Here is a 13,502-nt window from a genome sequence, read left to right on the forward strand (position 1 = left end):
TCGGCATTGTGCCACTTGTATTTAATTCCGATGCAATTTCTGTGTTTCATCGTCAATAAGAAGGTCAAAGGGATACAGTACACCTGAAGTGAAGCATCGGAATCTGAAACTGGTCCCACAGAATCTGCTCAAATCAGAGAATGTAAGAAGAGTCAGTCTTCTTGTACCTAATTCGGCATTGTGCCATTTGTATTTAATTCCGAAGCAAATTCTGTGTTTCATCGTCAAAAAGGAGGTCCAAGAAATACAGTAAACCTGAAGTGAAGCATCGGAATCTAAAACACGTCTCACAGGAAAAGTTCAAAACATGGACAGTAAGAAGAGTCAGTCTTCGTGTACTTAAGTCAGCATTGTGCCTTTTGTATTTACTTCCGATGCAATTTCTGTGTTTCATCGTGAATAAGAAGGTCCAAGGGATACAGTAAACCTGAAGTGAAGCATCGGAATCAAAAATCGGTCTCACAGGAAAGGTTCAACACATATACAGTAAGAAGAGTCAGTCTTCTTGTACTTAAGTCGGCATTGTGCCTTTTGTGTTTAATTCCGATGCAATTTCTGTGTTTGAACGTTAATAAGAAGGTGCAAGGGATACTGTAAACCTAAAGTGAAGCATCGGAATCAAAAACTGGTCTCACAGGAAAGGTTCAACACATAGACAGTAAGAAGAGTCAGTCTTCTTGTACTTAAGTCGGCATTGTGCCGTTTGTGTTAAATTCCGATGCAATTTCTGTGTTTGAACGTCAATAAGAAGGTCCAAGGGATACAGTAAACCTGAAGTGAGACATCGGAATCTAAAACTGGTCTCACAGGAAAGGTGCAAAACATAGACAGTAAGAAGAGTCAGTCTTCTTGTATTCAAGTCGGCATTGTGCTTTCTGTATTTAATTCCGATGCAATTTCTGTGTTTCATCGTCAATAAGAAGGTCCAAGGTATACAGTAAACCTGAAGTGAAGCATCGGAAGCTAAAACTGGTCTCACAGGAAAGGTTCAAAACATAGACAGTAAGAAGAGCCAGACTTCTTGTACTTAAGTCGGCATTGTGACTTTTGTATTTAATTCCGCTGCAATTTCTGTGTTTCATCATCAATAAGAAGGTAAAAGAGAGAGAGTGAACCTGAAGTAATGCATCAGATTCTAAATCTGGCCTCACAGGAAAGGTTCAAAACATAGACAATAGGAAGAGTCAGTCTTTTGTATTTATGTCGGCATTGTGCATTTTGAATTTAATTCCGATACAATTTCTGTGTTTCATCGTCAGCAAGAAGGTCCAAGGGATACAGTAAACCTGCAGTGAAGCATCGGAATTTAAAACTGTTCTCACAGGAAAGGTTCAAATATGACAGTAGGAAGAGTCAGTCTGCTTGTACTTAAGTCGGCATTGTGCCTTTTGTATTTAATTCAGATGCAATTTCTGTGTTTCAAGGTCCTTAAGAAGGTCAAACTGATACAGTAAACGTGAAGTGAAGCATCGGAATCTAAATCTGTTCTCACAGGAAAGGATCAACCATTGACAGTAAGAAGAGTCAGACTTCTAGTACGTAAGTCGGCATTGTGACTTTTGTATTTAATTCCGATGCAAATTCTGTGTTTCATCGTCAAAAAGGAGGTCCAAGAAATACAGTAAACCTGAAATAAAGCATCGGAAACTAGAACTGGCCTCACAGGAAATATTCAAACAGATACAGTAAGAAGAGTCAGTCTTTTTGTATTTAAGTCGACATTGTGCCTATTGTATATATTTCCGATGCAATTTATGTGTTTCATCGGCAATAAGAAGGTCCAAGGGATACAGTAAAACTGAAGTGAAGCATCGGAATCTAAAATTGGTATTACAGGAGAGGTTCCAATCATAGAATGTAAGAGGAGTCAGTCCTCTTGTACTTAATCGGCATTGTGCCTTTTGTACTTAATTCCGATGCAATTTATGTGTTTCATCCTCACTCAGAAGGTCCGAGGGATACAGTACACCTGAAGTGAAGCATCGGAATCTGAAACTGGTCACACAGGAAAGGCTCAAATCATGGAATGTAAGAAGAGTCAGTGCTCTTGTACTTATGTTGGCATTGTGCCTTTTGTTATTAATTCCGTTGCAATTTCTGTGTTTTATCGTCAAAAAGAAGGCCCAAGGGATACAGTAAACCTGCAGTGAAGCATCGATACCAAAAACTGGTCTCACAGGAAAGGCTCAATTAATAGAATGTAAGTAGAGTCCTCCTGTACTTAAGTCGGCATTGTGCCTTTTGTATTTAATTCCGATGCAATTTCTGTGTATCATCGTCTACAAGAAGGTCCAAGGGATACTCCACACCTGAAGTGAAGCATCGGAATCTGGAACTTGTCTCACAGAAAAGGCTCAAATCATAGAATGTAAGAAGAGTCAGTCTTCTTGTACTTAAGTCGGCATTGTGCTTTTTGCATTTAATTCCGATGCAATTTCTGTGTTTCATCGTCAAGGACAAGGTCCGAACGATGCAGTAACCATGAAGTGAAGCATCGATATCTAAAAGTGGTCTCAGAGAAAAGGCTCAAGTCATAGAATGTAAGAAGAGTCAGTCATCTTTTACTTAAGTCGTCTTTGTGCATTTGTATTTAGTTCCGATGCAATTCCGTGTGTCATCGTCAATAAGATGGCCCAAGGGATACAGTAAACCTGAAGTGAAGCATCGGAATCTTAAACTGGTGGCACAAGAAATGTTCAAAACATAGACAGTAAGAAGAGTCAATCTCCTTGTACTTAAGTCAGTATTGTGCCTTATGTATTCAATTCCGATGCAATTTCTGTGTTTCATCGTCCACAAGAAGGTCCAAGGGATACAGTAAACCTGAAGTGAAGAATCGGAATTTAAAACTGGTCTCACAAGAAAGGCTAAAAACATAGACAGTAAGAAGAGTCAGACTTCTTGTACATATGTCGGCACTGTGCGTTTTGTATTTAATTCCGAAGCCATCTCCATGTTTCAACGTCAATACGAAGGTCCATGGGATACAGTAAACCTGAAGTGAAGCATCGGAATCTAAAACTGGTTTCACAGGAAAGGTTCAAATCATAGACGGTAAAAAGAGTCAGTCTTCATGTATTTAAGTCGGCATTGTGCCTTCTGTATTTAATTCCGATGCAATTTATGCGTTTCATCGTCAATAAGAAGGTCCAAGGGAAACAATAAACATGAAGTGAAGCATCGGAATATAAAACTGGTCTCACAGGAAAACCTCAAATCATAGAATCTAAGAAGAGTCGGTCTTTTTGTACTTAAGTAAGACATTGTGCCTTTTGTACTTAATTCCAATGGAATTTCTGTGTTTCATCATCAACAAGAAGGTCCAAGGCATACACTAAACCAGTAATGAAGCATCGGAATCTAAAACTCGTCTCACAGGAAAGGCTCAAAACAGACAATAAGAAGAGTCAGACTTCTTGTACTTAATTCGGCTTTGTGCCTTTTGTATTTAATTCCGATGCAATTTCTGTGTTTCATCGTCAATAAGAAGGTAAAATGGAGACAGTAAACCGGAAGTAAAGCATCGAAATCTAAAACTGGCCTGACAGGAAAGGCTCAAACACATACAGTAAGAAGAGTCAGTCTTTTTGTATTTAAGTCGGCATTTTGCCTATTGTATTTATTTCCGATGCAATTTCTGTGTTTTCTCGTCAGTAAGAAGGTCCAAGGGATACAGTAAACCTGAAGTAAAGCATCGGAATCTAAAACTGGTATTACAGGAGAGGTTCAAATCATAGAATGTAAGAAGAGTCAGTCCTCTTGTACTCAATCGGCATTGTGAATTTTGTAATTAATTCCGATGCATTTTATGTGTTTCATCCTCAATCAGAAGGTCCGAGGGATACAGTACACCTGAAGTGAAGCATCGGAATCTGAAACTGGTCACACAGGAAAGGCTCAAATCATGGAATGTAAGAAGAGTCAGTGCTCTTGTACTTAAGTTGGCATTGTGCCTTTTGTTATTAATTCCGTTGCAATTTCTGTGTTTTATCGTCAAAAAGAAGGCCCAAGGGATACAGTAAACCTGCAGTGAAGCATCGATATGTAAAACTGGTCTCACAGGAAAGGCTCAATTAATAGAATGTAACTAGAGTCCTCCTGTACTTAAGTCGGCATTGTGCCCTTTGTATTTAATTCCGATGCAATTTCTGTGTATCATCGTCTACAAGAAGGTCCAAGGGATACTCCACACCTGAAGTGAAGCATCGGAATCTGGAACTTGTCTCACAGAAAAGGCTCAAATCATAGTATGTTAGAAGAGTCAGTCTTCTTGTACTTATGTCGGCATTGTGCTTTTTGCATTTAATTCCGATGCAATTTCTGTGTTTCATCGTCAAGGACAAGGTCCGAAGGATGCAGTAAACATGAAGTGAAGCATCGATATCTAAAAGTGGCCTCAAAGAAAAGGCTCAAGTCATAGAACGTAAGAAGAGTCAGTCATCTTTTACTTAAGTCGTCTTTGTGCATTTGTATTTAATTCCGATGCAATTCCGTGTGTCATTGTCAATAAGATGGCCCAAGGGATACAGTAAACCTGAAGTGAAGCATCGGAATCTTAAACTGGTGGCACAGGAAATGTTCAAAACATAGACAGTAAGAAGAGTCAATCTCCTTGTACTTAAGTCAGTATTGTGCCTTATACATTCAATTCCGATGCAATTTTTGTGTTTCATCGTCCACAAGAAGGTCCAAGGGATACAGTAAACCTGAAGTGAAGCATCGGAAGCTAAAACTGGTTTCACAGGAAAGGTTCAAATCATAGACGGTAAAAAGAGTCAGTCATCATGTATTTAAGTCGGCATTGTGCCTTCTGTATTTAATTCCGATGCAATTTATGCGTTTCATCGTCAATAAGAAGGTCCAAGGGAAACAATAAACCTGAAGTGAAGCATCGGAATATAAAACTGGTCTCACAGGAAAACCTCAAATCATAGAATCTAAGAAGAGTCAGTCTTCTTGTACTTAAGTAAGACATTGTGCCTTTTGTACTTAATTCCAATGGAATTTCTGTGTTTCATCATCAACAAGAAGGTCCAAGGCATACACTAAACCAGTAATGAAGCATCGGAATCTAAAACTGGTCTCACAGGAAAGGCTCAAAGCAGACAATAAGAAGAGTCAGACTTCTTGTACTTAATTCGGCTTTGCGCCTTTTGTATTTAATTCCGATGCAATTTCTGTGTTTCATCGTCAATAAGAAGGTAAAATGGAGACAGTAAACCGGAAATAAAGCATCGGAATCTAAAACTGGCCTCACAGGAAAGGCTCAAACACATACAGTAAGAAGAGTCAGTCTTTTTGTATTTAAGTCGGCATTTTGCCTATTGTATTTATTTCCGATGCAATTTCTGTGTTTTCTCGTCAGTAAGAAGGTCCAAGGGATACAGTAAATCTGAAGTAAAGCATCGGAATCCATAACTGGTATTACAGGAGAGGTTCAAATCATAGAATGTAAGAAGAGTCAGTCCTCTTGTACTCAATCGGCATTGTGAATTTTGTAATTAATTCCGATGCAAGTTTTGTGTTTCATCGTCAATAAGAAGGTCCAAGGGATTAGTAAACCTGAAGTGAAGCATCGGAATCTAAAAGTGGTCTCACAGGAAAGGCTCAAATCATAGAATCTAAGAAGAGTCAGTCTTCTTGTAGTTAAGTCGTCATTGTGCCTTTTGTATTTAATTCCGATGCAATTTCTGTGTTTCATCGTCAATAAGAAGGTCCAAGGGACAAAGTAAACCTGAGGTTAAGCATCAGAATCTAAAAGTGGTCTCACCGGAACGGTTCAAAACATTGACAGTGAGAAGAGTCAGTCTTCTTCTACTTAAGTCGGCATTGTGCCTTTTGCATTTAATTCCGAAGCAATTTCTGCGTTTCATCGTCAATAACAGGGTCCAAGGGATACAGCAAATCTGAAGTGAAGCGTCGGAATCTATAAATGGTCTCACAGGATAGGTTCAAAACATGGGCAGTAAGAAGAGTCAGTCTACTTGTATTTAAGATGGCATTGTTCCTTTTGTATTTAATTCCGATGCAATTTGTGTGTTTAATCCTCAATAAGATGGTCCAAGGGATACAGTACACCTGAAGTGAATCATCGGCATCTGAAACTGGTCACACAGGAAAGGCTCAAATCATCGAATGTAAGAAGAGTCAGTGTTCCTGTAATTAAGTTGGCATTGTGCCTTTTGTATTTAATTCCGTTGCAATTTCTGTGTTTTATCGTCAAAAAGAAGGACGAAGGGATACAGTAAACCTGCAGTGAAGCATCGATATCTAAAACTGGTCTCACAGGAGAGGCTCAATTAATAGAATATAAGTAGAGTGAGTCCTCCTGTACTTACGTCGGCATTGAGCCTTTTGTATTTAATTCCGATGCAATTTCTGTGTATCATCGTCAACAAGAAGGTCCAAGGGATACACTACACCTGAAGCGAAGCATCGGAATCTGGAACTTGTCTCACAGAAAACGTTCAAATCGTAGAATGTAAGTAGAGTCAGTCTTCTTGTGCTTAAGTCGGCATTGTGCTTTTTGCATTTAATTCCGATGCAATTTCTGTGTTTCACCGTCAAAGAGAAGGCCCGAGGGATACAGTAAATCTGAAGTGAAGCATCGATATCTAAAACTGGTAGAGGAAAGGCTCAAATCATAGAATGTAAGAACAGTCAGTCATCTTGTACATAAGTCGTCATTGTGCCTTTTGTATTTAATTCCGATGCAATTTCGGTGTGTCATCGTCAATAAGAAGGTCCAAGGGATACAGTAAACCTGAAGTGAAGCATCGGAATCTGAAACTGGTGTCACAGGAAAGGTTCAAACATAGACAGTAAGAAGAGTCAGACTTCTTGTACATATGTCGGCACTGTGCGTTTTGTATTTAATTCCGAAGCCATCTCTATGTTTCAACGTCAATACGAAGGTCCAAGGGATACAGTAAACCTGAAGTGAAGCATCGGAATCTAAAACTGGTTTCACAGGAAAGGTTCAAATCATAGACGGTAAAAAGAGTCAGTCTTCATGTATTTAAGTCGGCATTGTGCCCTCTGTATTTAATTCCGATGCAATTTATGCATTTCATCGTCAATAAGAAGGTCCAAGGGAAACAATAAACCTGAAGTGAAGCATCGGAATATAAAACTGGTCTCACAGGAAAACCTCAAATCATAGAATCTAAGAAGAGTCGGTCTTTTTGTACTTAAGTAAGACATTGTGCCTTTTGTACTTAATTCCAATGGAATTTCTGTGTTTCATCATCAACAAGAAGGTCCAAGGCATACACTAAACCAGTAATGAAGCATCGGAATCTAAAACTCGTCTCACAGGAAAGGCTCAAAACAGACAATAAGAAGAGTCAGACTTCTTGTACTTAATTCGGCTTTGTGCCTTTTGTATTCAATTCCGATGCAATTTCTGTGTTTCATCGTCAATAAGAAGGTAAAATGGAGACAGTAAACCGGAAGTAAAGCATCGAAATCTAAAACTGGCCTGACAGGAAAGGCTCAAACACATACAGTAAGAAGAGTCAGTCTTTTTGTATTTAAGTCGGCATTTTGCCTATTGTATTTATTTCCGATGCAATTTCTGTGTTTTCTCGTCAGTAAGAAGGTCCAAGGGATACAGTAAACCTGAAGTAAAGCATCGGAATCTAAAACTGGTATTACAGGAGAGGTTCAAATCATAGAATGTAAGAAGAGTCAGTCCTCTTGTACTCAATCGGCATTGTGAATTTTGTAATTAATTCCGATGCAATTTATGTGTTTCATCCTCAATCAGAAGGTCCGAGGGATACAGTACACCTGAAGTGAAGCGTCGGAATCTGAAACTGGTCACACAGGAAAGGCTCAAATCATGGAATGTAAGATGAGTCAGTGCTCTTGTACTTAAGTTGGCATTGTGCCTTTTGTTATTAATTCCGTTGCAATTTCTGTGTTTTATCGTCAAAAAGAAGGCCCAAGGGATACAGTAAACCTGCAGTGAAGCATCGATATGTAAAACTGGTCTCACAGGAAAGGCTCAATTAATAGAATGTAACTAGAGTCCTCCTGTACTTAAGTCGGCATTGTGCCCTTTGTATTTAATTCCGATGCAATTTCTGTGTATCATCGTCTACAAGAAGGTCCAAGGGATACTCCTCACCTGAAGTGAAGCATCGGAATCTGGAACTTGTCTCACAGAAAAGGCTCAAATCATAGAATGTTAGAAGAGTCAGTCTTCTTGTACTTATGTCGGCATTGTGCTTTTTGCATTTAATTCCGATGCAATTTCTGTGTTTCATCGTCAAGGACAAGGTCCGAAGGATGCAGTAAACATGAAGTGAAGCATCGATATCTAAAAGTGGCCTCAAAGAAAAGGCTCAAGTCATAGAACGTAAGAAGAGTCAGTCATCTTTTACTTAAGTCGTCTTTGTGCATTTGTATTTAATTCCGATGCAATTCCGTGTGTCATTGTCAATAAGATGGCCCAAGGGATACAGTAAACCTGAAGTGAAGCATCGGAATCTTAAACTGGTGGCACAGGAAATGTTCAAAACATAGACAGTAAGAAGAGTCAATCTCCTTGTACTTAAGTCAGTATTGTGCCTTATGTATTCAATTCCGATGCAATTTTTGTGTTTCATCGTCCACAAGAAGGTCCAAGGGATACAGTAAACCTGAAGTGAAGCATCGGAAGCTAAAACTGGTTTCACAGGAAAGGTTCAAATCATAGACGGTAAAAAGAGTCAGTCATCATGTATTTAAGTCGGCATTGTGCCTTCTGTATTTAATTCCGATGCAATTTATGCGTTTCATCGTCAATAAGAAGGTCCAAGGGAAACAATAAACCTGAAGTGAAGCATCGGAATATAAAACTGGTCTCACAGGAAAACCTCAAATCATAGAATCTAAGAAGAGTCAGTCTTCTTGTACTTAAGTAAGACATTGTGCCTTTTGTACTTAATTCCAATGGAATTTCTGTGTTTCATCATCAACAAGAAGGTCCAAGGCATACACTAAACCAGTAATGAAGCATCGGAATCTAAAACTGGTCTCACAGGAAAGGCTCAAAGCAGACAATAAGAAGACTCAGACTTCTTGTACTTAATTCGGCTTTGTGCCTTTTGTATTTAATTCCGATGCAATTTCTGTGTTTCATCGTCAATAAGAAGGTAAAATGGAGACAGTAAACCGGAAATAAAGCATCGGAATCTAAAACTGGCCTCACAGGAAAGGCTCAAACACATACAGTAAGAAGAGTCAGTCTTTTTGTATTTAAGTCGGCATTTTGCCTATTGTATTTATTTCCGATGCAATTTCTGTGTTTTCTCGTCAGTAAGAAGGTCCAAGGGATACAGTAAATCTGAAGTAAAGCATCGGAATCCATAACTGGTATTACAGGAGAGGTTCAAATCATAGAATGTAAGAAGAGTCAGTCCTCTTGTACTCAATCGGCATTGTGAATTTTGTAATTAATTCCGATGCAAGTTTTGTGTTTCATCGTCAATAAGAAGGTCCAAGGGATTAGTAAACCTGAAGTGAAGCATCGGAATCTAAAAGTGGTCTCACAGGAAAGGCTCAAATCATAGAATCTAAGAAGAGTCAGTCTTCTTGTAGTTAAGTCGTCATTGTGCCTTTTGTATTTAATTCCGATGCAATTTCTGTGTTTCATCGTCAATAAGAAGGTCCAAGGGACAAAGTAAACCTGAGGTTAAGCATCAGAATCTAAAAGTGGTCTCACCGGAACGGTTCAAAACATTGACAGTGAGAAGAGTCAGTCTTCTTCTACTTAAGTCGGCATTGTGCCTTTTGCATTTAATTCTGAAGCAATTTCTGCCTTTTATCGTCAATAACAGGGTCCAAGGGATACAGCAAATCTGAAGTGAAGCGTCGGAATCTATAAATGGTCTCACAGGATAGGTTCAAAACATGGGCAGTAAGAAGAGTCAGTCTACTTGTATTTAAGATGGCATTGTGCCTTTTGTATTTAATTCCGATGCAATTTGTGTGTTTAATCCTCAATAAGATGGTCCAAGGGATACAGTACACCTGAAGTGAATCATCGGCATCTGAAACTGGTCACACAGGAAAGGCTCAAATCATCGAATGTAAGAAGAGTCAGTGTTCCTGTAATTAAGTTGGCATTGTGCCTTTTGTATTTAATTCCGTTGCAATTTCTGTGTTTTATCGTCAAAAAGAAGGACGAAGGGATACAGTAAACCTGCAGTGAAGCATCGATATCTAAAACTGGTCTCACAGGAGAGGCTCAATTAATAGAATGTAAGTAGAGTGAGTCCTCCTGTACTTACGTCGGCATTGAGCCTTTTGTATTTAATTCCGATGCAATTTCTGTGTATCATCGTCAACAAGAAGGTCCAAGGGATACACTACACCTGAAGCGAAGCATCGGAATCTGGAACTTGTCTCACAGAAAACGTTCAAATCGTAGAATGTAAGTAGAGTCAGTCTTCTTGTGCTTAAGTCGGCATTGTGCTTTTTGCATTTAATTCCGATGCAATTTCTGTGTTTCACCGTCAAAGAGAAGGCCCGAGGGATACAGTAAATCTGAAGTGAAGCATCGATATCTAAAACTGGTAGAGGAAAGGCTCAAATCATAGAATGTAAGAACAGTCAGTCATCTTGTACATAAGTCGTCATTGTGCCTTTTGTATTTAATTCCGATGCAATTTCGGTGTGTCATCGTCAATAAGAAGGTCCAAGGGATACAGTAAACCTGAAGTGAAGCATCGCAATCTGAAACTGGTGTCACAGGAAAGGTTCAAACATAGACAGTAAGAAGAGTCAGTCTTCTTGTACGTAAGTCAGCATTGTGCCTTTCGTATTTAATTCCGATGCAATTTCTGTGTTTCATCGTCCACAAGAAGGTCCAAGGGATACAGTAAACCTGAAGTGAAGAATCGGAATCTAAAACTGGTCTCACAGGAAAGGCTCAAATCATAGAATCTAAGAAGAGTCAGTCTTCTTGTAGTTACGTCGGCACTATGCCTTTTGTATTTAATTCCGATGCAGTTTCTGTGTTTCATCGTCAATAAGAAGGTCCAAGGGATACAGTAAACCTCAAGTGAAGTATCGGAATCTAAAACTGGTTTCACAGGAAAGGTTCTAATCATAGACGGTAAGAAGAGTCAGTCTTCATGTATTTAAGTCGGCATTGTGCCTTCTGTATTTAATTCCGATGCAATTTATGCCCTTCATCGTCAATAAGAGGGTCCAAGGGAAACAGTAATCCTAAAGTGAAGCATCGGAATCTAAAAGTGGTCACACAGGAAAGGCTCAAATCATAGAGTCTAAGAAGAGTCAGTCTTTTTGTACTTAAGTATGACATTGTGCCTTTTGTACTTAATTCCAATGGAATTTCTGTGTTTCATCATCAACAAGGAGGTCAAAGGGATACAGTAAACGTGTAATGAAGCATATGAATCTGAAACTGCTCTCACAGAAAGTCTCAAAACATAAGCAATAAGAAGGCTCAGACTTTTTGTACTTAATTCGGCTTTGTGCCTTTTGTATTTAATTCCGATGCAATTTCTGTGTTTCATCATCAATAAGAAGGTAAAACGGAAACAGTAAACCTGAAGTAAAGCATCGGAATCTAAAACTGGCCTCACAGACAAGGTTCAAAACATATACAGTAAGAAGAGTCAGTCTTTTAGTATTTAAGTCGGCATTGTGCCTATTGTATTTATTTCCGATGCAATTTCTGTGTTTCATCGTGAATAAGAAGGTCCAAGGGATACAGTAAACCTGAAGTGATGCATCGGAATCAAAAACTGGTCTCACAGGAAAGGTTCAACACATAGACAGTAAGAAGAGTCAGTCTTCTTAAACTTAAGTCGGCATTGTGCCTTTTGTGTTTAATTCCGATGCAATATCTGTGTTTGAACGTCAATAAGAAGGTCCAAGGGATACTGTAAACCTGAAGTGAAGCATCGGAATCTAATACTGGTCGCACAGGAAAGGTTCAAAATATAGACAGTAAGAAGAGTCAGTGCTCTTGTACTTATGTCGGCATTGTGCCATTTGTATTTAATTCCGATGCAATTTCTGAGTTTCATCTTGAATAACAAGGTCCAAGGGATACAGTAAACCTGAAGTGATGCATCGGAATCAAAAACTGGTCTCACAGGAAAGGTTCAACACATAGACAGTAAGAAGAGTCAGTCTTCTTGTACTTAAGTCGGCATTGTGCCTTTTGTGTTTAATTCCGATGCAATATCTGTGTTTGAACGTCAATAAGAAGGTCCAAGGGATACTGTAAACCTGAAGTGAAGCATCGGAATCTAAAACTGGTCGCACAGGAAAGTTTCAAAACATAGACAGTATGAAGAGTCAGTCTTCTTGTACCTAAGTCGGCATTGTGCCTTTTGAATTTAATTCCGATGCAATTTCTGTGTTTCATCGTCTTTAAGAAAGTCCAAGGGATGCTGCAAACCTGAAGTGAAGCATCGGAATCTAAAACTGGTCTCACAGGAAAGGCTCAAAACATATACAGTAAGAAGAGTCAGACTTCTTGTACTTAAGCTGGCATTGTAACTTTTGTATTTAATACCGATTAAATTTTTGTGTTTCATCATCAATGAGAAGGTAAAAGGGAGAGAGTGAACCTGAAGTAAAGCTTCGGAATTTAAATCTGGCCTCACAGGAAAGGTTCAAATCATAGACAATCAGAAGAGTTAGACTTCTTGTATTTAAGTCGGCATTGTGCTTTTTCTATTTAATTCCGATGCAATTTCTGTGTTTCATCGTCAATAAGAAGGTCCAAGTGATTAGCAAACCTGAAGTAAAGCATCAGAATCTGAAAGTGGTCTCACAGGAAAGGTTCGAAACATAGACAGTAAGAAGAGTCAGTCTCCTTGTATTTATGTCGGCATTGTGCTTTTGTAGTTAATTCCGATGCAATTTCTGTGTTTCATCGTCAATAAGACGGTCCAAGGGATACAGTACACCTGAAGCGAAGCATCGGAATCTGAAACTGCTCACACAGGAAAGGCTCAAATAATGGAATGCAAAAAGACTCAGTGTTCTTGTACTTAAGTTGGCATTGTGCCATTTGTATTTAATTCCGATGCAATTTCTGTGTTCCATCGTCCACAAGAAGGTCAAAGGGATACAGTAAACCTGAAGTGAAGAATCGGAATCTAAAACAGGTCTCACAGGAAAGGCTCAAATCATAGAATCTAAGAAGACTCAGTCTTCTTGTACTTAAGTAAGACATTGTGCCTTTTGTACTTAGTTCCAATGGAATTTCTGTGTTTCATCATCAACGAGAAGGCCCAAGGGATATAGTAAACCTGTAATGAAGCAACGGAATCTGATACTGGTCTTACAGGATAGGCTCAAACACAGACAATAAGAAAAGTCAGACTTCTTGTACTTAAATCGGCATTGTGCCTTTTTTATTTAATTCCGATGCAATTTCTGTGTTTCATCGTCAATAAGAAGGTAAAAGGGAGACAGTAAACCTGAAGTAAAGCATCGGAATCTAAAACTGGCCTCACAGGAAAGGTTCAAAG

Source organism: Schistocerca americana, chromosome 8 (assembly GCF_021461395.2).
Source record: "Schistocerca americana isolate TAMUIC-IGC-003095 chromosome 8, iqSchAmer2.1, whole genome shotgun sequence".
NCBI classification, from domain to species: Eukaryota; Metazoa; Arthropoda; class Insecta; order Orthoptera; family Acrididae; genus Schistocerca; species Schistocerca americana.